General features: G+C 42.9%; 1 protein-coding gene across 11 annotated transcripts in view; it reads right to left on the reverse strand.

Annotated features, from left to right (window-relative positions):
• NPAS3 (neuronal PAS domain protein 3) overlaps nucleotides 1-25,701 on the reverse strand; it is a 1,210,843-nt gene that overhangs the window by 745,313 nt on the left and 439,829 nt on the right. The window lies entirely within an intron of this gene.

The following is a 25,701-nucleotide window of genomic DNA, read 5'->3' on the forward strand; positions in this document are numbered from 1 at the left end:
TGAATGACTTGAATAATGCCGTTACAGAGTCTGGTATCAATATTGAGTTCTTGCAAAAGGAGAAAATTATGCTTGCACATCAGTGATGGGTTTATATCAGCTTCTGTTGCAGTGCTGGGAATCATATTATGGGTCTACTAATGTGTCTTTGAAAGTCGATGGGTTCTTAACTAACCCACCTGCAGCTTTCTCAAGTTTGGCAAAACCAAGGCTGATGAACTGCCAGGAAAACACTGGGTCCTAGGTTTTTAATAGGAAGAGCTTTGAACACTGTGAAATAGTAAGTGGGACAGAACTGGAAGGCACCAGATGACCAAGGGAAAAATGTCATTTGCTGCAACAGCGCAAATCACTGTTCATGTCAATACTGCTAAAACAGCACCTCGGAATTGAGTTGTTTGGAAACCAGAGATATAATCTGAATAGAGATTGGTGTATGATTAAATAAAAGAGTCCGCAGAGAATGTTTCATTGGCCTTGCTGTTACCCAACTGACAGTATAATCATATGAATATTGCAAATGCCCTTGCTGGTTCAGAAAAGGACTATAATCATTTCCCAAACCTATTCCTTGATCATTTTCAAGTTTATCACATATGCCTTATAAACTGCTGTACAGCAGAAAAACAAGAAGGCATATTATTTCTTTTGGAGGCTGGCTTTTTCATCCATACTTCCTACATGGATTGATTATAACAATCCATGTGAGTTTCAGTGATAAAGATGTGATGGATTTTGGTGCAGGAAATATTTTTACAAATTGATCTGAACTTGACATAAGAGGATGTATGAATGTTGTATGTGCCTGTACATGGGGGGGGGGGGGCAAGAAAGTAACATCTCTGACTTCTTTAACTTCCTCAGCTTCAAAATTACATTTTGAGGTTTTATACAAGAAGGAAGTAAAACTGCAAGAAAAAATAAATATCACCAGTAGAGCTTCTACTTCATATTTACTTTTGTTTATTGGCACCATACTGCATGAAACCTCTTCAGATATTCAACAGTGCAATCCTGTTGCTTACAAATAGTCATTGCTAAAGGGCAGGATTGGTAGTAAGTTCTACTGTACCAGCGGAAGGAGAAGTTATACTGTCACAATGAAGTTATGTTGGTATTTCACCAGAGGTATGCATTACCAACATCATTAAGATACTGGAGGAAGGATATATTTTGGATTGAGTGAGGCATGCTGAAAATAGAACGAGTTAATTTTTATCTTATCCTTCCTCAAGGGTCAGGACCTGTAAAGAGGTCAAATGAAACACTCCTATTGGAATCAATTTTGTGGCTATACTCCTCTTCAGCCCAAGCTGAACATAGAAGGTCAGCTAGCTCTGCAACAAATTACAACATAATATCAAGTGCATTCAAACTCCAAAAGCTGCATATATCAAGATATATCACACAGAGCTTCATCACTATGTCCTGATCAGAGCACCTAAGTGAGAACTTTGGCTATGGGCTGAGTCTGAATGGGAAGAATGTGGTGCAGAATGAGAGGTCTCCTGCAGCATAGTTGAATCATACAGTTACAAATAGGCATAAAATATACTTTGGGTCAGAGTGAACCAAAACACTCCCTTTATGGAGGTATACTTATGGATCATGTAGAAAAAGAGGAGAGGACCAAATTCTGTGGAATCATCATGATGTCCCTGCTGTTGCCTTACTCTGATTAGCACCAGGGCTTTTTTTTTTTACAGGAACGCATGATGGGAATGCAGTTCTGGCTGGCTTGGTGTTAAGGGTGTGTCCTAATATGCAAATGAGTCCCTGCTGGGCTTTTCCTAAAAAAAAAGCCCAGATTAGCATTATCTCTATACTTCTACTATGGAAGTTTTGTCAAATCTGCAGCACTGGGACCAGGAGTGGTGGTGACTTGCTAGGGTCACAAGAGAAGATATTGTTTTCACTCGCTGATGTTGAGATCCCTCTCATGCTTCTATTGTTTTGCTTCATGTGCTGCTAAAAGTGCACTTGAAATTACTGGATTGCAATTAGACCATTCCAGTAAAGCAGCAGCAAGTATACTGGTGACCACAGCAGAGTTGCCAGCTATCCCAAATATGGTATCAAGCAATACATTCTGTACTAGCTAATATCTTATGCAGAAATTCCAGATAAATTGCATCTTTAGTAAATCCTCATTTAGTACCAATCACATTTTGCTAATTATTTCAAAATACTGTAATCCTACATTATTTATATGTTAATTTTTTATCCTAGAAGAACAAGGCAGTATATCATGGGTGTACCTACAATAAACAACAACACCCAATATACCAACTAGGTGGAAGCTACAATAATTATGCAGCAAAGCACTTGTGTATGATTTGAGTGACACTAAACGTGCAATACATTATCCTTTATCTTTTAGTAAATACCTGGGCCCTGAGAAAATTAAGGGAGGGGGGAATAAAGCTTAAAAATTATAAAGGATATTTGCAACCACATATCAAACATGAATAATTATGAATATCAAATGTAAAGCTCATTCAGATAAATGCAACTGATGGCCTCATCCTCACAAGGTGCATGTCAAAGTAAACAGACAGTCCACTTTAGAAAGTGTCTAGTGAATTGATTTAACAAGTTTAATGTGAGCATCAGTGTGGGGCTATTACTGATCGTAAGCTTTACTGATGTTATTTGTTCGCTTGGAAAAATACCGCTCTTTGGAATGAGCACATTAAGGCTAAAATTGCAGAGAAAACCCTATTACAACTTTATTGCTGGCAAATTGGAACCAAACCTTGTCTGTATATCAATTACTTAGAGTTACCACAGAGATAAATCCTTTTTTTCTGTATAGACTCAATCTTGGAGACAGTGATGAGAAGCTCCTTATTATACCCTACCAACATCACTAGGTTTTCTTGGCAATTTCAAGAAATTGTCAATTAAGTTCTTTTTATTAGGTTCCAAAAGCTGTTAAGTCAAACACAGATCTATCATAAGGCTTGTAACAGCATGTTATTTAGGCAAATTTCAATGTTTCACTTTTTCATTACCTACCTTCCCTAATCAAAAGTTACTATAAAATGAAGTTTCTAGTCCTGAAGTCTCATGGGGTCACAAAAATTTGAAACCATTCTCATTACTTCCAATTAATGCTACCTTTTACTTAGAAAGCAAATAAAATAATTGCAGTATTTTGAGGGATTGTAGATTAGTTTGCATGTCAATGGAAATGTTTGTGCATATTATGCACAATATAAATATCCAGAAAGGAGGAGAGGGGCTGAAACCAGGAAATGAATGTCATTAAATAGCTGCAGGTTGACATCCATTGTCTCCTTGCTCTTAAAAAAAAAAATCAATAGACTCCCAGCGCCACCCTAAGCAGAGTTAACATCCTTTTAAGTACACTGAGGTCAACAGTCTTAGAAGAGTGTAATACTGCTTAGGATTGCACTGTTAAGTTATTAGAAAAGAAGGTATGTTTCATGGCTCCAGAACAGGCAAGGTTATTATATGAGCTTTATTCCTTGCTATCTGAAGCAAGAGAGACTCAGCATGTTATAGGAAAAGTGATGTTACTCTCCAGGAAGAGCGAAAATGTTAGTTACCACATGCAGGAGGAACACAATGGAAAGCCTGGCAGGTCAGCTACCAAGACATCTCCCAGTCAGATGTACAATGTCAGAGGAAAACAGGAAGGAAAGAGGACAAAAAGCATGCAGTTCTAAAGAGTGTATGACAACTATTCAGAAGGTTAGCAGTTCAGTACTTTCACAGTATTCACATTTTGTATTTTCTAAGGAAACACCGAAATGCAGGCCACAGCCCCCCAAAAAGCTACCGACACCTTAATGAATATATTACTGATCCTGTACTTAAAAAAAATAATTAGCATAAAAAGTTGAATTTTTATCTTATTCTGTTATAATCCTTTTGTTCTCTTGTGTACAGCTCTTGTGTACTCTGAGAGGCAGTGTAGTGTAGAGGTTTACAGTGTTGGACTACTACCTGGAAGATCCAGGTTCAAATCCTACTTGTGTTATTGAAGCTTGCTGGGTGCCATTGGTCCAGTCATATTCACTCATCTCAACCTACCTCACAGGGTTGTTTTGAGGATAAAATGGAAGGCAAGAGAGAGAGTACAAGAGTGGGCCTGCAAAGGTATTTGAACGCCTTTTATGACTACTGTAATTGTAATTCACTTACTATCAATTATACCAAATCTAAAGTAGTTGTCTTTTCAAATTGCTGGGGCCCACAGAGATGGTTTATTGGCAATTCAACAATCGAGCAAACAAAAAATTTTAAATACTTGGGGATCACTTTTAACCACAAGTTAAGCTGGGTTTCACATCGTAACAACACCATCAACTTGGCTAAGTGTTCAGCTGCTCAAATTAAACAGTTTTTCTTTGCAAGGGGCAACCAATCAGTTCCAGCAGCTATTAAAGTATTCAAAGCCAAAACGCTTGCCCAAATCCTCTATGGTATCCCTATATGGATCTCAGCTTTTACCAGGAAAGTGGAGGGCATTCAAGCCTCATTCTTTAGACAAATTCTTGGTTTGCCAAAATGTGTGTCCTACTTTGCTCTCTGCTCTGAAGTGGGTCAGTCTTTGGTGGAGACAAAAGCCTGGATTGCAGTGTTTAAATTCTGGCTCAAAATTCATTTTAGAACAGATCCCAACAGCCTTCTTGATTGTATGAAAAGAGACCCATATATTTCGTCCTGGACAGCAGTGCTTCTGTCTAAACTCAATCAATTGGGGTTAGAGGTAGATGATTTTTCTACCTCTGAAGAGTCATATATCTTCAGATGTATTAAACTGAGACTGTGGGAATTGGAGGAAACGAAATTACGGCCAACTCTCCCTTATACTTGCTCTCCAGCTTCCTTAGGTCTTTATGCTTTTTGTGGCAAAATGCCCAATTATCTATCAGACCTAACCACTCCAAGTCATCGCAGGGCATTTATGTTGGCCAGACTAAACGCGTTTCCCTCCAAAGTTTTACAAGGGAGATATCAGCGAGTCCCTTTAGCCGACAGACTTTGCTCCTGTGGAGCGAATACCCCTGACTCAATCCAGCATATATTGCTTGATTGTTCTTTTTACCATAACCTCCGTAAAGATTTATTTGGCAAGCTTTCTTTTTCTCCAGATTTGTCTATTCTGCCACCCTGTTATTATTTATTGAGTGATACTGATGGGGTGGTTAGTGAGGCTGTGGCAAAATTTCTGGCTGACATCCTTAAATTTAACTCTGACCATGTTTGAATGTATCTGTAAGCTCGGTTTTATTTTGATTTTATCTCCAATGTTTAAATTTTTATATTCTGTGTATTTTTATCTGAATCTATTATGCCATTAAAGGTTTGGTATGGTATGGTATGGTATGGAAGGCAAGAAAACAATGTAAGCTACTTCAGGTCTCCATTGGGGAGAAAGACAGGATATAAATGAATTAAACAAACAAACATACATGACTTTCATTTCTCTTATGGGAGAATTCTATTTATCCAGTTTACTTTGCATCAATAGGAGAATATGATTTTGCCATACCTATGAATTCAGAAATATGTAGGGGCTGCCTTACACCACACAAGGCCACTGATGTATCTATATTATCAGTGCAATTCTAAACAGGATTACTCAGAATCCTACTCAGATCTACTAAGTAGGGCTTACTCCCAGGAAAGTGTTCTTTGGATTTTATTGTATGGCCTACTATGGCTAGAAGTGAACTCCCAAGCCCTCCAGCAGAGATCTTTTCTAGCCCAGATATCTGAGTTTCATTTATCTGGAGATGCCAACACATGACCTTCTGCTTGCAAATTGTGTGCTTTACTGCTGCTCTTTGACTCTTCCCCCAGTTTTTAGTGGCTTTTGTATTTTTTGCATGCTTCACAACTGGATTACTTTCAATTACAGGGACTTCATTATTTAACAAAATAATTTCCCCAAGTGTTCAAAAATTGTGATTTTATGAACAGTTTCTAAGTCTTACTAAATATATGTGCTTCCAAGCTTTCAACGACACTCCAACGACTTGGTCACAGACTACTTCTCAACATCTGAAGAGAAAGAAGGTCAAACCTGTCATTAAGGTGGTGAAAACTAACCATGGTGACAAAAATAAGTTTTATTTATTACCATTAATACAAGAAACCTTTACTGTGGAATATGATTGTACTGTCACTACACACCAGAGATTTTTAATCCCCAATCATTTCAACTTATTTTACAGTTCATTACCTTTTCAGTTAGATATCGCAGCAAAGACTCTCCCGAGCTTATACAAAAGCTTTTAAAATCTGCTATTTTTATATTCATATTTTCTGAAATTAAACAACAGACAGGTAACTTGTGCAGAGTAAAAATGTACATACTCTACATAAAGCTGAGAAAGAAAAGGATATGAATGAAAAATCTGCCTAAATAATTATATAGAATTGTATACATTTATAGCATTTTAAGAGTGAACAAACACAAATACAAGAATATATATGAGGAAGATGATACAAAAATTATAGTTTGCTGCCTAGTGTAACAGTGTTTCAGATATATATATGCACACACACTATTTATATATATATATATATATATATATATATATATATATATATATATATATATATATATATATATATATATATATATATATATATATATATATATATTTTATTCATATCCCAAACAATACAGAGCTTGCCAACAAATACAAAGGTACATGGCCTCTAGGAAGAGATTATCTGTTATGATTCTCATAAGTTCTAATAAGTGTCATTGTGAAAAGGGAAGCAATTGTATCACTGTGAATTTTGTACTGTAAAAAGCCATCACAGATGGTCATATTTCACTCAGTACAGCTCCTAGGTCTTCTCTGTTTTGACATAGAGCAGAGTTCATTAAGCAAAATAAAAACAAAGCTCTTTCTTGGCACTGACTGCCCTCCAGTTAACTGAATCAGGATTTGATAATACAATGACACATAGTGATTTTTGTATTAAAAGGGTGTTTTAGCCTACACTAAGTTGCTATAGGATGTGCTTACTCAGATACAAGCACAGATGGAATCAGTTCATAGAAAAGTTATTACAGCTACATTATGTGCAAATTTCTTTAGCACAAATCTAGTCCTTCCAAGCCTCAAAAGCAAGACACTGGAGAATGAATGAATGAATGAATGAATGAATGAATGAAAGAATTCATTATATGAGAGGGACCTGAAAGCAAAGCCAAAGATGGTGGGCGGAGGGAGTAAATACCTAGTTTCTGTACTCAATCAGCATTAATAATGAGAACTGAAACAAATTAGAAAACAACTGATTAAACATATATAAAAATATATATTTGGGGAGAAATTTACAGGATGTCAGTGATGAACGGTGTAGAAAAGGCATTTTAAAAAAGGAAGGGAAGCAGTACTGCCCAATGGTACATCCCTGAAGCCGACTAGAATTCTTGTACATTCCTTGAAGACTATCTAGAATAATTCATGAATTCAGATTTAAGGGGGTGATGGCTGTTAGATGCCTGAAGAGACAAAACTATAAACCTGATGCTGTGGGTTCCCCCTAACGTGTGTTAGCCTGTTCTAGCACACTGATTTCCATCCCAAAGAACAGATTTTCATTTTAGTTCAGGAGTTCAAGGAGTGGGCAGCCCCACCCTCCTGCTTAGCAACTGCCTACTACACTATAAAGGGCGCCTGCTCCCAGAAGCCTTCATTCCAGGTGGATGGCACAAGCTGCCAACAATTGAGGCACTGCTGAAGCCTGACCTGTGTTCCTGCTGATTCCACTATGCCAAGTCATGCTGCTGTAGCTGGTGAGTACCCATCTACAGTCTTTGCCCAGCAACACAGCCGAGTGCTCCTCCCTGGGCATTCTATTGCCAGTGAGCCCCTCACTGGGAGGATAGAAGTGCAAGTGGAGGGAGTGGAGTTAGATTGGAATGTTGGCAGGCATGTTCTTGTGGAGTGGGTCAATGCCACCTTTTGCCCAGGCCACACTCCAGAGCCATTGGGGAGGGCTGCAAAGACCCCTTGCTGGAAAGGTGAATCTAGGTTCCCAAAAAGGCATGCAGCCATGGGGTGGTTTCACCCAACCCTGGGTCCAGGCAACACTCTGGAGCAGTTGGAGGGGCAAAGGCCCCCTCACTGGGAGGATGGCAGACCAGGTAGAGGAAGCAGAGCCAGACCTGCTTTGGCCAAGGCTGTGTCCTGGAGCTAGTGGGGGGCAGGGCTGCTGACTAGCCTTAGTGGGAAGGATCATGGAGGCGTAGGGGAGTTTCCTTCGTTCCATTCTCCCCATCTATTTGTTTTTTTTTCCCATTTCTTTCTTCCCTTTTATTTTTTAATTTATTTCCTTTCCTATTTTTTTCTTTCAATTTTTCCCTCTTTCTTTCCAGTTCTTCAGGTTTGTATACTTGTATGAAATTTATTTGGTTTTTTAAATAATAATAATAATAATAATAAGGCTTCATCACAACTCTTATGCTCGCAGATTTTGGAGCTCACGAAGTAGAATTTTTGCTCACAACCAACAGTTTAGAGGGAACATTGCATGATGCTAAAGAATAAGTGATCTGTTCAAGACTGTGGAAATTACAGGGTATCAATTTAATGAACCATGTAATGGCATATTTGGGGAAAAGTCAGTACTCCCCAGTAAGGAAACAAAAAACTGAGATTACCTTTACTGAGATTAGTGCAACTGACACTATTTTTTGTTTTAAATTTTGCATTAAGATATAAATGAAAATGAAATGGTGGATACTGTTTGGAGGATACTGTTTTTTTTATAGCAAGTTCATTAGAATACATGATGGTATAAAACAGGGGTCCCGAATCCCTGGGCTGTGGCTCGGTCCTGGTCCATGGCCTGTTAGCAATCGGGCTGCAGAGCGAGGCAGAGGCAACCCCCCCGCCTGACCCAGGCGGACAAAAGAGGCAGCTCGGCCTCACTCTGAAGCACCACCTTTTTCATCCACTCAGGTCCCAGGTGCGCAGAAGGGGCAGTGTGGCAGCAACCTTTAGCTACCCCTCATTTAAAGACCCCCACGGGAGGCAGGGAAAGGGCGTGGGTGGGAGGGGAAGTCTGGGGTGGCAAAAACCCCAGCACCACCAGCAGTACCAGTCCATGGAAAAACTGTCTTCCACAAAACCGGTCCCTGGTGCCAAAAAGGCTGGGAGCCACTGGTATAAAATATTTCAAGAAAACATGGATTGCTGCCTTGACGTGGCGAGAGGGCTTGTATGCTTCAGTAAGGCTGCGGCCTATGCCATGCGGGGTCATCCAATATGGACAGGCCACAGCTGAGATCCCAGGCAAAATGTGATCCACTGGAGAAGGAAATGACAACCCACTCGAGTATCCTTGCCAAGAAAACCCCATGGACAGTAACAAAAGGCTAAAAGGCTATATGGCACTGGAAGATGAGCCCCTCAGGTCGGAAGATGCCCAATATGCTACTGTGGAAGAGCGGAGGGCAAGCACAAGTAACCACAGAAAGAATGAAATGGCTGGGCCAAAGCCGAAAGGACGCTCAGCTGTGGATGTGTCTGATGGTGAAATAACAGTCCAGTGCTGCAAAGAATAATACTACATTGAAACGTGGAATGTAAGATCTATGAATCAAGGTAAACTGAATGTGGTCAAACAAGAAATGTCAAGACTGAACATAGACATCTTAGGAATCAGTGAACTAAAATGGACAGGAATGGGTGAATTTAACTCAGAGGATCACTACATCTATTACTGTGGGCAAGAGTCCCGTAGAAGAAATGGTATGGCCTTTATAGTTAACAAGAGAGTGAGAAAGGCAGTAATGGGATTCAATCTCAAAAATGACAGAATGATCTGGTCCGTATCCAAGGCAAACCACTCAATATCACAGTAATCCAAGTCTTTGTCCCAACCACTGATGCAGAAGAGGCTGAAGTGGACCATTTCTGTGAAGATCTACAACCCATTGATCTGAAGTTATTTTGGACCATGCCTGGAGAAAAGGAGAAAGGCAGGTATGGTCCGAAGAAGGTGGGTAGAAAGGGGCGGGGAGGAAAAGGCAGTTAAAGCCCCTGCTTGGAGAATTTAGCACAGCGCGTGCATGAGTCAGTTCTGTGAAGTTGTCCAAGGCACAGTAGGCACAGAGTGGCCGTCTGGTGGGGCGATTTTACTCCCGCACTTGGTACACCTTTTGAAAAATCCCCAGTGTCTTTCCATGCAAATGATCGGGGGGGGGGAGAGGGGGGGAAAGGGCAGGAAAGTTCTTTCCTCCCCACACTCCCATGGGAAGTGGAGACAATCCCAAGACCGAAGAGCAATAATATAATTTAACGTTAAATTAGAGAAATCTAGTAGAAATCCAGAAAGTTTTAGCCGAAATAGCAAAAATAAGTTCACCAACCGGAGCGAAGCAATGATCAACTGATCAAAGTGGCGGTCAGAAGAGAACTGGCGGGATGTCCGCTCCCGCCTCAGTGGGCATGCACAGTGGGGCGTCTGGGCATGCGCACTGACACGTGGTCACAGAAATCCGCAGCTTTTGAGTTTACCGATAGAGATCGGCGCTGGTGCTAATCCCATCAGTGTGATGCACAGAGACCACAAAGAAGATCGGGATATGGAGCAACTGACTGATTTAGAATAGGAAAGGGGGTTCGACAAGGATGTTTTAATTTATATGCAGAGTACATCATGCGGCATGTTGGCCTGGATGAAACACAAGCCAGAATAAAGACTGCTGGAAAAAATATCAACAACCTCAGATGACACCACTCTAATGGTGGAAAGTGAGGAGGACCTAAAGAACCTCTTGTTGAGGGTGAAAGAGGAGAGCACAAAAGTTCAGAGGATGGTGGAAGACAGGAGGGCCTGGCGTGACTTTGTCCACGGAGCTGCAAAGAGTCGAACTTGACTGTGCGACTGAACAACAAAGGCCTTTTATATTTTCATTGAAAATAAACTTCAACTGTGTTAGATCTCAGTAGTTCCTAATAAAAACTGGACTCTGTTAGGGATCAGCCCTAAATCCATTCCCATATATCATTTATTTTATTTTATTTACATTATTTATTGTCAGCCTGTCTAATTGAGACTCAAAGTGGATTTTACATATTGAGTCAATACAATCAACAAGATGGTTTGTTCAGTAATCAATGAAATAGGATTAGGGTTGTATAAACAACCAGAAATCTTTTTTTAAAAAAACTCCAAAAAACAAAATCTGAAGCAACGCTTAAGTTTTAACATTACATAATAAGTGATGCAAAAATACATAGTAAGTTCCGATTTATAGCAAGCTATACACAGTAGTGTAGACCAAAGTCCCTAACGAATTATCCAAGTAACTTTGTGAGTAATTTTGTACAGCACAACCCTAATGCCAAAGTAGGAAAGCCTTGAATAATTCAATTTTGCATAGTTTACAAAAAACCAGGACAGTGGAAACTTTCCTGACCTCATCAGACATGATGTACCAAAAGATGGGGTGACAACAGAAAGGTACATGCATAGGCAGTTGTTGATTTTTGCCCATTTGCAGGTTGGCACCTAGAGAATGCCCTATTCAAATGAGTGGAGCTGCTATGGCACAAGACAGGAGCAGGGCTGGTTTTGCAGATATGAGGGTACAAAGCCATGAAGATCTTTGGATAGGATAGTCAATATCTTAAATTGAGCCTAGTAACTGATGGGCAACCAGTTTAGTGACTGCAGAATGGGAGTATTATGCATGCTCTGTCTAGCTCCTGATAATAGCTGAGCTGCAGCACCAACTGGAGTTTCTGAGTTGATTTTGAGGGGAAAACAATGTACAGTGAATTACAGTAGTGTAGTTTCAATGCCACTGTGCTATACTCGGTGTTCTTAAATTTTATAGAACAAGGGGAGGCTAGCTGAGAACCTTCACTGCCACAGATACTATATGGACGTTCAGTTTGGGGAAACAGTAATTTACAACCATTGGAATGATTTACAATCATTCAGAATAAGTATACTTGTATGCTATTAGCAGTCCCTAATTCAACACCAGCAGTGATAACTAGTTTGGAATTGGACCTATTGCCTATATTGGTCTCAACCCATAATGTTATTATTAATTATTGGCTGAAAGTTTGATTTTGGTTAAGTTCATGGTTCTTAACCACAGCTTAAGAGGAAGGGAAAAGCAATCAATGGCAAAGTTACATATTGAGTCTGGTACCCAAACTCAGACTTTCAGAAGACTATTTAAGAGGGCTTGACTTCCTTGTCACAAAGCAATTGATAAACCAAAGATAAAACAAAGCCTGTTAGATATAAGTGTTCAGAAAAATGCCACAGTGCTAAATACTTTGAGGACAGCTCCTCTTTACAAACAAATTGCACCTTCTCCTTTAACTCTTCCATGCTATTTCACTGACTTGCTTGATCCTGAACATAGGAAAGCATTTACCAAAGCACAGTTGGACACCTTACAATTAGTGATGGTAATGCATCCCATGAAAAAATTGTGTCTGTACTTGCAATCAAAACTTGATTGAGGATATAGGTCATGTGGTCTTTTATTGCCCAGGATTTGCATTAGAACATGAAAGATGTCTTGGGAATATTTTATTACAATATCCAGGGAGAGCGGCTAACAACAGACTAACTATATTACTTGCCAACAGCAAGTAACTAGATGATGCAAATTGAAAAGTTTGTTGCATAGGTGATTAAGGCTTTATCAAAAACATCCGCAGTTAAAGTGGCTGATGGATTAATCTATGTATTTTTGTCAACTACCTGACTTATTTGCTTGGATCAATGTTGGTTTTAACTCAGATTTTTGTTGTGATCTTAATGGTTGTCTATAAAATTGTAATATACATTAGAGTTTTGTTATTGAAATTGTTACACTATAACTCTGATGATGTTGGTATTTTTGATGTCAATTACTAAGGCTGTGAACTAATGTGATGATGATGATGAGAGGATGATGACGACAATGACGACAACAACAACAGCAACGACAACAACAATGATGATGAATGGTACTGTTGTGTGGATCCAGGCGTCCAAATCAGCTATATCAAGGTAAGGGGCCACTTTATAGCCTAGACTAAGTTGGAAGAAAGCATTTTTGGTAACTACATTAACTTGTTTCTCCAGCAGTCATACGGGGTCTAGTATAACTGAGTTTGCCTTCAGAGTCACCTTGCTAAGTTGCACTGCTGTTGCCATGCATGGAAATGGCAGTAAGCAATTAAAGAGACTGTGGCATTTAAAGAGACACTGTGGCTTGGAGAAGGCATTTAAAGAGACCTTGGAAAGCAATGGAGAATGGGGGCACTTTCTTTGGGGCCCCACAGAATTGGACTCCTTAGTCCAAACTTTTTGAAACATGGGGGCTTCTTTGAAGAGAGACACCAGCAGTTATGTCGCAAATTTGGTGCCTCTACCTCAAAAAAATGTCCTCTCCGAAGCCCAGATATCCCCAGATCAATTCTCCATTATACCCTGTGGGAAACAACTGTTAATAAAAATTTGAGGGGTGAAGAAGTCTTGTCTGATCAATTACAGTATCATCACTGAGTCAGTGTTGGTCAATCTCTTTTCATTAGGTACAAGAAAAACATTTGATTTTGTCTGTTTTCTCCCTGTCATTTTGCTTGTCCCTTTGTCCTTCATCAAGAGTGTCTTCCAGTTTGTAATATTTGAAGAGTACATAAATGGTCTGCATTCCTAACCCTTCTGCCTCCTAATCTTTGGGATATAGCCTTATTTCTTATTTCCTTCAGGTTTGTAACCTAGAAGTTGTAATTCCATTCTACTTATACTTCTTACACTTTAAAGACCATGAATTCTCATCTTCAGTTATAATTTCTCTGCGATACATTACCTCTGGACTTTCACACCTTTTCCTCCCTTATCTTGTTTAAGCAGTATTTTAAGGCCCAGGTGATATCTTCCATATGATCTCTTCCTTCCCCCTCCTTTCTGCTTCTGACTTCCCCCCGTTTGTGCCCTTCTCCCTTTATACTTGTCCTATTAGATGATAAGCATGCAGTCAGACCTTCTCATTTTATTTTTATATAATGAATATATGTTAGAAACAGCATAAATAAAGAGAGTAGGAACAGCATAAACTGAAGAAAACTATTTCTAAACACATGGAAGTATCTAATCTTTCTGAGTTTTGTTCACAACAATGCAGTTTATACTTAAACACTAAATTCAATTTTGAAGGTATACCAATAAAACATTTTCATTTGACTGTGATGGTCAGAAAGAATATCAGATTTTATTTAATACAGAAGTAACAGCAGGAAAAAAAAAACTAAAATCAATGTTTCCTAAAGAATGTGAAGGGCCACAGCCTTTTCCATTTGTGACGCATTCCCCCACCCTGCTGAAGCCCCAAATGCCCCAAAGAATGCTGCTCCTGAGATATAAGAATGGTTTGAGGGAGGACTCCGAGGTTGGCATGGGAGGGACAGCAAAAATCACCCCCTCTTCCATTTATGGAAATTTTTTATGGGATCCAATCTATAGGAAGGAAGAAGGGCTCAATCCCTCTTGACCATTAACTTCAGAGGTGTTGTATTTAGAGTATCACTAAAAAGGCCACTTTCCACAGGTATCCTGGAAATTATCTTCTCTAGCATTTCTGAGATAAGAAAGAAAATATACCTAACTAATGCATATGTGTATTAAGTGCTGTTAAGTTACTTCTGACTTATGATTAATGACCTCTCAAATGTCCTATCATTAATAGCCTTCTTCAGGTGTTGCAAACAGAGGGCCAAGACTTTCTTTATTGAGTCAATCCATCTCATGTCGTGTCTTGCTGCATTCTACTTTTAATACCGTATCATAGAATTGGTTTGAAGACATCCAAAGATCAAAATATATGCTTTGCCCAAAAAAAGTTTGCTAGATGGTATTAAGTGGGTCAACATTAGTTGACCCACTTATTAGGACAATCCTGCAGGAAGGAGAGTATTTTTGTTTAAATTAGTGTCTTTTCCAGAAAGTCAGAAATGGAATACTTCAAGTAATTGCTAAGCAATAAATGACTAATTGTTTTTTAGTAAGACAGTTACATGGAATGGTATTGATTCATGCATTATGATGATTACATCTGGATGAAAGCAGATAAAATGGATAAAAGTAAATGTGCTGCAGATATACTTGGAAACAATGTTTCACATAAACATCTGTAAAATTATTCTAGCCTAAATATAACATAGCACAATAATGAATGATGGTCCATTTGTTAAGTACAGTGAACAAAACATGTCTTCCCATTTTTCAAGATCCATAGATGTTATTGAATACATAAACAAAAAATAATAAATCTGGTAGTCCAGATTTAAAAAATTGAGATTAAACAATTTAATTCTGAAATACTTTCTGAAGAGGAGAGAAACATGTTCAAAAACTTTAGGATTAAAAGAAATTGAAAGGAGATAAACATACTTGTGACATGATAGATAGATAGATAGATAGATAGATAGATAGATAGATAGATAGATAGATAGATAGATAGATAGACAGACAGACAGATAGATGATAGATAGATAGATAGATAGATAGATAGATAGATAGATAGATAGATAGATAGATAGATAGATGATAGATGATAGAGAGAGAGAGAGAGAGAGAGAGAGAGAGAGAGATAGATAGATAGATAGATAGATAGATAGATAGATAGATAGATAGATAGATAGATAGATAGATAGAACATGTTCATTTGAGATCAGGTGGATGACAACCCAGGAGACAGCCTTCTTAGTCATAGCACCAGAGTTCTGGAACTCTCTTCCCAGGGAGATTTGTCTATTCCATTTTGTTGACATCTTACTCCTGTGGATGAAGATTTGTTTCACCTGTTTGCAGACTAGCCCCTTTAGGAGGATTAGCTTACATGAGTGCAGCTGTCATGGCACAGCATAGCAGAAGAGGCAGTCCTCCAAGTATCCTTCTCCAGTGCCATAAAAGGACTCAAAGGTGATACAACCTGGTAACTGGTGGGTAACCAATGGAGGGTCTAAAGAGTGAGAGTGATATGCAAATTCTACTTAGTACTTCGAAAGGGCCTATGGCTCAGTGGCAGAACATATGCATTTGGCATGCAGAAGGTCCCAGGTTCAATTCCTGGTGTCTCCAGTTAAAGGACCAGCCTGCAGGTGAACAGCTGCCAATCCGAATAAACAATACTGACCATGATGGACCAATTCAGTGTAGGGCAGCAGCACGAGCCAACAGATGATGCAACATCAAGCCATATGTGCAGGTCACACACTGTCTCGTGTGTGTGTCCTCACCTGTTCACAGCACAGGTGGGCAAGCCAATCCGGATGGCCTCTGTTTGAGAATGGTCCCCATAATTGATAGATCTATGCAATACCCCTAAAAATCACTTTCACGTGTACCCAATAGTATCTGGGTGCTAGGGAAACTGGCCAGAGGGAAATGAGGGGGAACAGGAAAAGGAAGGGGTGTGTGAAGCCTCTTCCTGCTCTCTATTAAGAGAGAATCTCTACTGCGATGCCTGCTGAAGCAGGTAAGCAAGAGGCTGGTGTCGCTCCTCTGAGCGTGCAGGGGATGGCCTGCCCACTGCCACCTAATTGCTGCCACCAGCCAGCGACTGTGGCAAAGGACTTAGGCATTTGTCTTGGGTGCCAGGGGTGGGGAGAGCCCAATTCGACACCCCATTCCTGGCACCCAAGGCAAATGCCTAATTTGCCTAGTGGGCAGGCCAGCCCTGCTTGTCAGTCTCACCAAGTTCAGACCTCCCCCCCCCGCATTAGCCCAATGGGTATCACCTTACCAACAGTGAACTTCATTTGTCACATTGTTGCCCACTCAACCAGTTTGTGGAAGTCCTCTTGGAGCTCTATACAGTCAGTCTTGATTTTCACCATCCCACATAATTTGGTGTCATCTGCAAACTTGGCAACTACACTACTCACTCCTAGTTTAAGATCACTGAATAAATCAAATAGTACCAGCCCCAATACCAATCCTTGTGGAACTCCACTGCTTATTTCCCTTCATTATGAGAAAGACAGGTTGCTTACTTGTAACTGTAGATCTTCTAGTGGTCATCTGTGAATTCACACTCATGGGACAGAGCACCTGCGCCGATCCCTTAATCGGTACCTAAAAAGCCCGGGACTTTTTCGCGCACAGCACCAGTGGGCATGCACAGGCGTCCCAGTGCGCATGCTCACCAGTGCCAGCACGAGGATCCCGCCAGTTCCTTCCTGACCGCTGGAAGCCCCTACTGGAGGGAGACCGACAGCAGTGGGAAAGGAGGGCGGGTAGTGTGAATGCACAGATGACCACTCGAAGATCTACAGTTATAGGTGAGCAACCTGTCTATCTTCTCCGTAGTCTCTGTGCTTCACACTCATGGGAGATTAGCAAGCAAGACATACCTGGAGGCGGGAAGACAGTCAACCAGAAGAAACAGCTTGCAGCACCGTAGCTCCCAGACGAGTCCTCTGTTGAGCATGCACGTCCAGTGTGTAGTGCTTCATAAAGGCATGTGGAGAGGACCAGGTGGCAGCCTTGCAAACGTCCGTCAGAGAAACGCCTTTCAGGAACGCCATCGACGTCGCCATCGCTCTTGTAGAATAGGCCCAGGTAACAGCTTGTTAGCCAACAAATAACACAGTTTAATAGTCTCAGTGAGCCATTTTGAAAGCCGCTGAGACGAAATTCTGGAACCTAACTTAGGAGCAGCATAAGAAACAAAAAGATGCTGGTCCTTACAAAAACTCTTGGAGTGACTCAAATAAAACAATAAGGCACGCTTAACATCTAAAGCATGCAACCTACATTCCTCATCCGAGGAAGATGTTGGATAAAACGTGGGCAACCAAACTTCTAAGTTAAAGTGGAACAGAGAAACCAACTTGGGGAGAAAGGAAATATCAGGAGCTAAGGAAAAGCTAAATATGGGTAGTCACAACGCATAGCCGTGAGCTCCACTGCACAGCATGCTGATGTGATGGCTACCAAAAAAGCAGTCTTCCAAGTTAGGAGCTGTAACAAGCATGTGGCCATCGGCTCAAAAGGACACCGAGTCAGCCTGTCCAATACTAGAGTCAAGTCCCACAACGGTGGGGGTGATCTCAAAGGAGGATGAAGCCTAAGCAAACCCTTCAAAAATCTCTTAGAATGAGGGTGTGCAAAAACTGAATGCCCCTCCACTGGTTCATGGAATGCAGATATTGCCGCCAGATAAACTTTAATGGAGGAAAAAACAAGGCCAGCATCCATCAGAGATAACAAAAGCTCAAAAATAACCAGCGGTCCCACTCTCTGGGGCGAAATTGTGGGATCAACTAAAAACTGAAGAAACTTCCGCCACTTCCTATCATAAGAAGCGCGGGTAGACAGCTTCCTGCTATTCAGGAAAACGTGTTGGACTCTGCTGGAGAACTCACAGGGTCGATGAACCATGCTGTCCGCTTCAGGTGGGGCACGTTGTGATGGAATACATGACCGTCCTGAGCTGACAGAAGATCAGGTTCCGCCGGAAACTGGTAACAGACCCCCCCCCCTCACCAGTTGGAGCAAGATTGGGAACCAGTTCTGCCAAGGCCACCACAGAGTCACCAGGATGCAGCATGGTCTCTCTCTTGCGATCTTGTTCACCACCCTTGTCAATAGTGGCAGAGGTGGGAACATATATAGAAACCGATCTTCCCATGGGGATAGCAGACCATCTCCCAACGACTCTAGATCAAAGACCCATCTGGAGCAGAACAGAGGACACTTCCGGTTCTCAGCTGTGGCAAAGACGTCCACCTGAGGATACTCCAAGAGCTGAAACACGGGTTGAAGGAAGCGCCACTGTATCTCCCACTCGTGTGGGGAAGCCGCACCCCTGCTGAGGGAGTCTGCTTGCAGATTTAGCACCCCTGGGAGATACGCAGCTTCACAAAGATGTCGTGGCCCAGGCACTCTGACCACAGTTCTAGTGCCAGCGCACAGAGCCATCGAGAAACTGTCCCTCCCTGTCTGTTGATGTAACACAGGGCAGTGGTATTGTCCATACGCAGAGCAACAACCTTCCCCGCCACCATGGGGCGGAAGGATCAAAGAGCAAAATGAACTGCCAGCAGTTCCAGGTAATTTATATGGTGATGAGTCAATTTCAAAGGCCAAGCCCCCCCCCCCCCACAGAGAGCGCCCATGTGGACCCACCAACCCCATAAAGACGCATCTGTTGTGATCGTCACTGTTGGTACAGGTAGGTGGAAGGGAGCTCCCTGACAAATGTTGTCCTTTGATTTCCACCACTGCAGTGTTTGAAGTGTCACAGGTGGAATTACAAACCTCTTTCGAGGTGAGTCCCTTAACAATCGAAACTGACAAAGAAACCAAAGTTGTAGGCCTCTCATCCTCAGCTTCGCAAAGATCAGCACACTTGTAGTCGCCGCCATCAGCCCCAGCATCCGCTGCAGCTGCTGCGCCCTGCCCAACTTTCGACTCTGCAGAAGTTTGACAAGGTTGATAATGTCCATTGCTCTCTGCTGAGGCAGGAAAGCGCGATGAAGGTTCATATCCAGTAAAGCCCCTATGAACTGAACTGTCCGTGATGGAGTAAGGTGTGATTTCTCCAAATTGACCTGCAGACCCAAGGTGTGAAGAAGACGAAGAGTGGTGGCAATATGGTTTGACAAACTTTCCTTCGACTCCGCCACAAGGAGCCAATCGTCGATGTATGGAAAGACGACTATCCCTTGAAGCTGGAGGTGGGCAGCCACAACGCTCATCATCTTCGTGAACACACGAGGTACGGTGGACAGGCCAAATGGGAGGGCCTTGAACTGGAAGTGTTGAGAACTTACTGCAAACCGAAGGAAACGTCTGAACACAGGATGGATGCTGACGTGAAAGTAGGCATCCTTGAGGTCCAGCGTTGCCATCCAGTCCCCTTGGTTGATAGATAGATAATTTTTATTTGATGAGGGGCAGAATTGTTTGCAGAGTGGACATTCTGAACTTCTGGTATAGAATAAACTTTTTCAGATTCCGAAGGTCCATGATTGGTCTCAGACCCCTGTCCCGCTTGGGAACCAGGAAGTAACGAGAGTAGAACCCTCCTATCCTGGCCTCTACCGGGACCCGTTCTATGGTGTGTTTCTGTAGAAGGCTGCTCACCTCTGCCAGCAGAGGTGGGGAAGGGGGTGTGGTGATTACCACAGATTGGTTCGGAATCTGAGCAAAATCTATTTTGTAGCCTTCCGCAACGATGGAAAGTGCCCACCTGTCTGTAGAGATGGACTCCCAGGTCGACAGGAATGGGCGGAGGCGGATAAGACAAAGAAGAAGAAGTGGGGACAGTGACGCGTGGTACCAGAAAGTCAAAGGCCCTGCTTTTGAGGGCGAGAGCCCTTGGACTTGCCGGTGGTCTGTGCAGAAGCACAGCGGTTTCTATTGTTCACCCTGTATGGGGACCTACTCTCAGGTTGGGCAGAGTGAGGTCTTCACTGCTGTTCCGGGGAGAACTTTTGATATGGCTTCTGGAGGCCCTGGTGTCTTGCTGTAGGGTCGTTGACCTGAGCCAGGAGTGGCAGCGGAGGCAGACAGCAGAAGTGATGGTTCTTGCTGAGACGTCCACCATATGCTTTGCTGCAGCCAGTTATTGTTTGGCTACAGCAAAGCCTTCCTTCTGCAACTTCTTTGCAGCAGACCTCTTCTCCTCACTCAGGGAAGACAAGAGGAGGGTAAGTTGTTCCCACACTGAGTATTGGTATCTAGCCATGCACGCAGCATAGTTAGATACTTTTACTCCCAGCACCCCAGCAGAGTAAAACTTCCTCCCTATGTTTTCCAGCTTCTTTCCCTCCTTGTCTAGTGGAGAGGAGTGTGTCTTGCGGGCCTTTGACGAGGAGGATATGACCACCGAATTGGGCTTTGGATGCATGAAGAGAAATTCAGCACCGGCCTCTTGGACGCAGTACATGTGGCCCAACCTTCTTGATGACACAGGTGTAGAAGCAGGCTTCACCCAGGGCTCCTTTACTGCCTATAAGATGACCTTCGTAACAAGCAGGGCAACCGCTGTAGACATATCTCGCTGCATGATGTCGAATACGGTATCGTCGTCTACAACGGGTTGCGGCTGTGTCACTGGGAGAGAGAGGGAGAGTGCCATCCTCTTCACCAGGTCCCCATACGACTTTAGATCCTCCGATGGTGAAATGGGAAGATCCTCAGCGGTATGAGACAGGGGCGAAGGTTCCAAAGCCCTGTCCGGATCGTCAGTACCGACTTCAGAGTCCGACGATGAAGACTCTCTCCTCAAAGAATGTTCTGAGAGCACTGGTGTTGACTCTCTGATGGGTGACCAGATGGACACCGACGACCTAGGCTGTACTTCCTCCACCACCACGCCGCGTCTTTCGGGTGGGATGGACATCGATGCCGAGGGACGCCGCCTAGCATGCTGGGAAAGCCTCGACATATGGGATGCCTTGGATTGCTGGTCCCAGTCTGCAAACTCCCAAGGGGAGTACCACTGGTACGGCAGGTATGGATATGCTTGGGAAGGCCACTGGTGCTGCTCCCATGGTGGAAGCGGTGGGAAGCGACGAGCTATGGTGGTCGGTTCCAGCTCTCTCCGACCTCTTGCCCGATCCAGTGGTGCCAACGGCTCCATCGGTGCCTCCATCTCCACCTCCGAGACAGAGTCGCTCTCACTGCAACGCTTCGACCCCGAAGAATGGGAGCGCTGAGTGAGGTCAATCTCTTGCTCCGATGCCGATAGACGCAACTGCTGCGAAGCACTGTTTCTAGATACCGAAGGGCTACGATGTGGGGACGCCAAGATCTTCCTCAGTGGAGCGGTCGACATTGATGTTTAAGCGTCATGAGAAGGGGAAGGAGTGCGGGACGATCTTTTCTTCCGCTTCTCCTTAGATTTCTCCTTCTTCAGCGCAGATGATCAGGTCCCTAAGTCATCCTGACGCTTCTTAGCTGGGGTGTCCACTGACCCTTCAGAAGGTTGCTTTGTGGAACGCCCACACTAGACTGGCATCTTGGTCCTGATCGGCGATGTATCGGCCGATGTGATTGTCGGGGCCGCGGCCTCTCCCATCGGTACCGACGGGCCCGATGCCATCTTTTGAGGACGAAGTGCCAACTCAACCAATGCTGCCGAAAGCCTCACCACTCGATTCCTGCGAGTTTGTTTGGAAAAACTCAGGCAGTGCGAGCAAGAATCTACATGATGTCCCTCGCTCAAACAAAGGAGACAGAGGGAATGGCCGTCGGGTGGAGGGGCAATCTTCTTCCCACAGGAGCGGCACCTCTTAAAAAAACCCCAACGTCTTTCCATAGACACCAAGGAAAAAACCCACCCAGAAAAGACTCTGAGGAGAAAAACGGGGGAAAACTGGGCCCCGAAGGGCAAGTGCAAGAATATTTTTTTTACAACACTATCTAACAACTAACTAACTAACTACACTAAGAAAATAACAAACAGGCTATATACAACAAGAAAGGCAATCCTAAGATTACTTTACCGACCGGGGACACGAAAGGAGATCCTCTCAGCGCAGAGGTCAGAAAGGAACTGGCGGGAATCTCACGCTGGGCCAGTGAGCATGCGCACTGGGACCGCTGTGCATGCCCGTTGGTGCTGAGCACAAAAAAATCCCAGGCTTTTTTGGTACCGATTCAGGGATCGGTGCAGGCGCTCTGTCCCATGAGTGTGAAGCACAGAGACCACGAAGAAGATCCATCCATTGATTACTACTCTTTGCTTCCTGTCATTTAAGCAAATTTTAATCCACAGAAGAACCTGTCCTCTTATCCCATGACTGCTAAATTGACTCAGGAGTCTCTGGTGGGGTACCTTGTCAAAAGCCTTTTGAAACTCCAGATATATGTCTACTGGGGGGGCTACTGTTGCCTACATGCTTCTTCATTTTCTCAAAGAACTCCAAAAGGTTATGAGGCAGGACTCCCCTTTGAAGAAGCCATGCTGATTTTCCCTCAGCAGCCTTTGTTCCTCTATAAAGCTAACAATTGTATCGTCAATTACAGTTGCTACTAATTTGCCTGGGACAGGTGTTAGGCTGACTGGCCTGTAATTTCCTAGTTTTCCTCTGCTTCTCTTCTGGTGTCACATTTGCTACGCTCCAGTTTTCTGATAAAGCAGCTGATTTTGTTGATAGTTTACATATATGGGTTAGTAGATCAACTGTCTCACATTTAAGAACTTTTGGGTGCATGCCATCAGGACCTGGAGTTTTTAATTTCCCCATTTAATTTAATCTCTGGTCACCTCAATTTGGCTCAGTTATTCAGACTCCCTTCCTGAAAATAGGGGCCAGAGGTACGTGCCCCACTCTTTTCACTTCAAAATAGTCATTGAGCTTCTCTGCCATCTCCCCTTTTTCATTTAGCAATCGTTTTGTTTCTTTGTCATCCAAAGGCCACACTGCTTCTCTGGCTGGTTCCTGTTCTATATGAACATATGAAGCTGCCTTATACTGAATCAGACCTTCGGTCCATCAAAGTCAGTATTGTCTTCTCAGACTGGCAGCGGCTCTCCAGGGTCTCAAGCTGAGGTTTTTCACACCTCTTTGCCTGGACCCTTTTTTGGAGATGCCAGGGATTGAACCTGGGACCTTCTGCTTCCCAAGCAGATGCTCTACCACTGAGCCACCACGTATATATACTGTAAAATTGTTTATTGTTTGGATGCTTTTAGCAACCTGCTCCTCAAAATCTCTTTTTTGCAAACCTAATTATTGACTAAATAACCCTTAGTGCCCAGTATTTCCACCCATATTGCTTCTGTTGGGGAGTTAATTCCCCTGATGTTTTCTAACTTATTGGATTCTATGCCCTCTTTGATGTACAACACAACAAAACACCCCCACCACCTCAACCCTCATTGTCCTACCCATAGAGCTTATATGCAGGAATGACTGTATCTCATTGATTTTTCCCATTCCACCACATTTTTGAGATACCTACTATATGCACATTGTCACTGAACACCAAGCACTCCAGTTCCCCCATCTTGGCTTGGAGACTTATTTTTCTTTTTTCTTTCTTTTCTTCCCCCCTCCCCTAACATTGACATACATACATCTATAATGTGGTTTGCTCTCCAGTAACCCTCATCTCCCTCAGCCCATTAGTCACTACGCGTGGCCCTCAGTTGCCATCCTGCCCTCACTCCCAGGTTCTATTACACTCCCTGAGTGTATCAATATTACCCTGTTTATGCAGTCATCCCTTTGGACTGAGTTATCCCAAACCAGAGGCACCTTATCTCTTGCTGGCTTTCCTCTGGAATTTAGTTTTAAAGCTGCTCTGACACCTTTTTGATATTAATCACCAGCAGCCTTCTTTTGGCACAAGTGAAGACAATTTCTTTTGTACAGATTTGGCTGTCCCAGAAAGTTCCAGTGTCTAACAAATTTAAACTCTCCTTCCCAGCACAACTTTCTCATTCACACATTGAAAACCCTGATCTATGCCTGTCTAGATGGCCCTGCACATGGAACTGTCAGCAGTTCTGCGAATGCCACCTTTGAGGTCATGGGCATTTTTTCCTCTAGGACCACACAACTACATTTCCCAATGCACAGACTGCTGACTCCTCCCCAGCACTGTCTATCAGCCTATTTAGACAACATGTGATGTCTACAACCTTTGAAAAAGGCAGCCAAGAACCATGTGATCAAAATGCCAATCACGGATCCTACTCTAATGATTGAAGCACCCACTATCAGAAGCCCACCAACCCCCAGCCCCCCTGGGGTATCCTCAATACAAGAGGATACTGGTCCATCAACAAAGGAATGAGTCCCTCCTAAGGGATCACATCCCTCCTCCTCAGACTGACACCCTCCATCCGTGAGACTTTCACTCTTCACAACAGCAGAAGCACTGCCAGCACAAAAGTGAGACTGTTCTGGTAAATCCCTGAGGGTCTCTTCCCCAAACCTCTCTCTTTGTCTCAGCTTCTCCAGGTCGGCAACCTGCTACCTGAGAGCCACTAACTTCATGCAGTGAGTACACACTCAAAATTTCCACTCAGTATTTAGACAATCATAAATGTGGCAATTTCTGAAAAACACTGGATAGCTCCTGCTACCTTGCTGGACTTCTACCTTCATAATTGGTTAGTGGTTTACACATATCTAGAGTGATGCAGAGTCCTCAGGCATGATCACCAGTCTAAGAGTCACAAGCCAAGAGCCCTTTGATTCTTGTCTTTTGGCTCACACCTCTGCCTTACAGTTCAGAAGCCCACGACACAGCCCCTGCCTGCTAGCAGCAACAGCAGAGAGTAGAACCTTCAATCAGCCCCAGGTAAACAGACCTTGCTTAGTGAGCAACAGACCAGATAAAAGATCGAAACAGACCGAGTTAAAAACACTGCTCTCCAGCAGGCAACAAGCATCCACTCACCCTCAAACTCTGTTCGTCACAAAGCAACTTCAGCAGTTTAGCAGTTTTTTGGGGGGGACCACCCTCCCAGCAAATCTTTCCTGGGTTCTTTCTCCCAGTCCAGCTGGCTCTTTGCAATCTTGTAACATTTATCATTCTGGTGTGTGTGTGTGGGGGGAACTGTTTGTACTCTGTTTCTGCTCCAGGGCTTCTTTTGAGCAGGAATGCACATGAACACAGTTCTGACTGACTTGGTGTCAGGATGTGTGGTCTAATATGCAAATGAGTTCCTGCTGGGCTTTCTCTACCAGCCCCCCCCCACCTCGGGTAGGTCTAGCA

The sequence above is a fragment of the Heteronotia binoei genome, chromosome 21 (genome assembly GCF_032191835.1).
Source record: "Heteronotia binoei isolate CCM8104 ecotype False Entrance Well chromosome 21, APGP_CSIRO_Hbin_v1, whole genome shotgun sequence".
NCBI classification, from domain to species: Eukaryota; Metazoa; Chordata; class Lepidosauria; order Squamata; family Gekkonidae; genus Heteronotia; species Heteronotia binoei.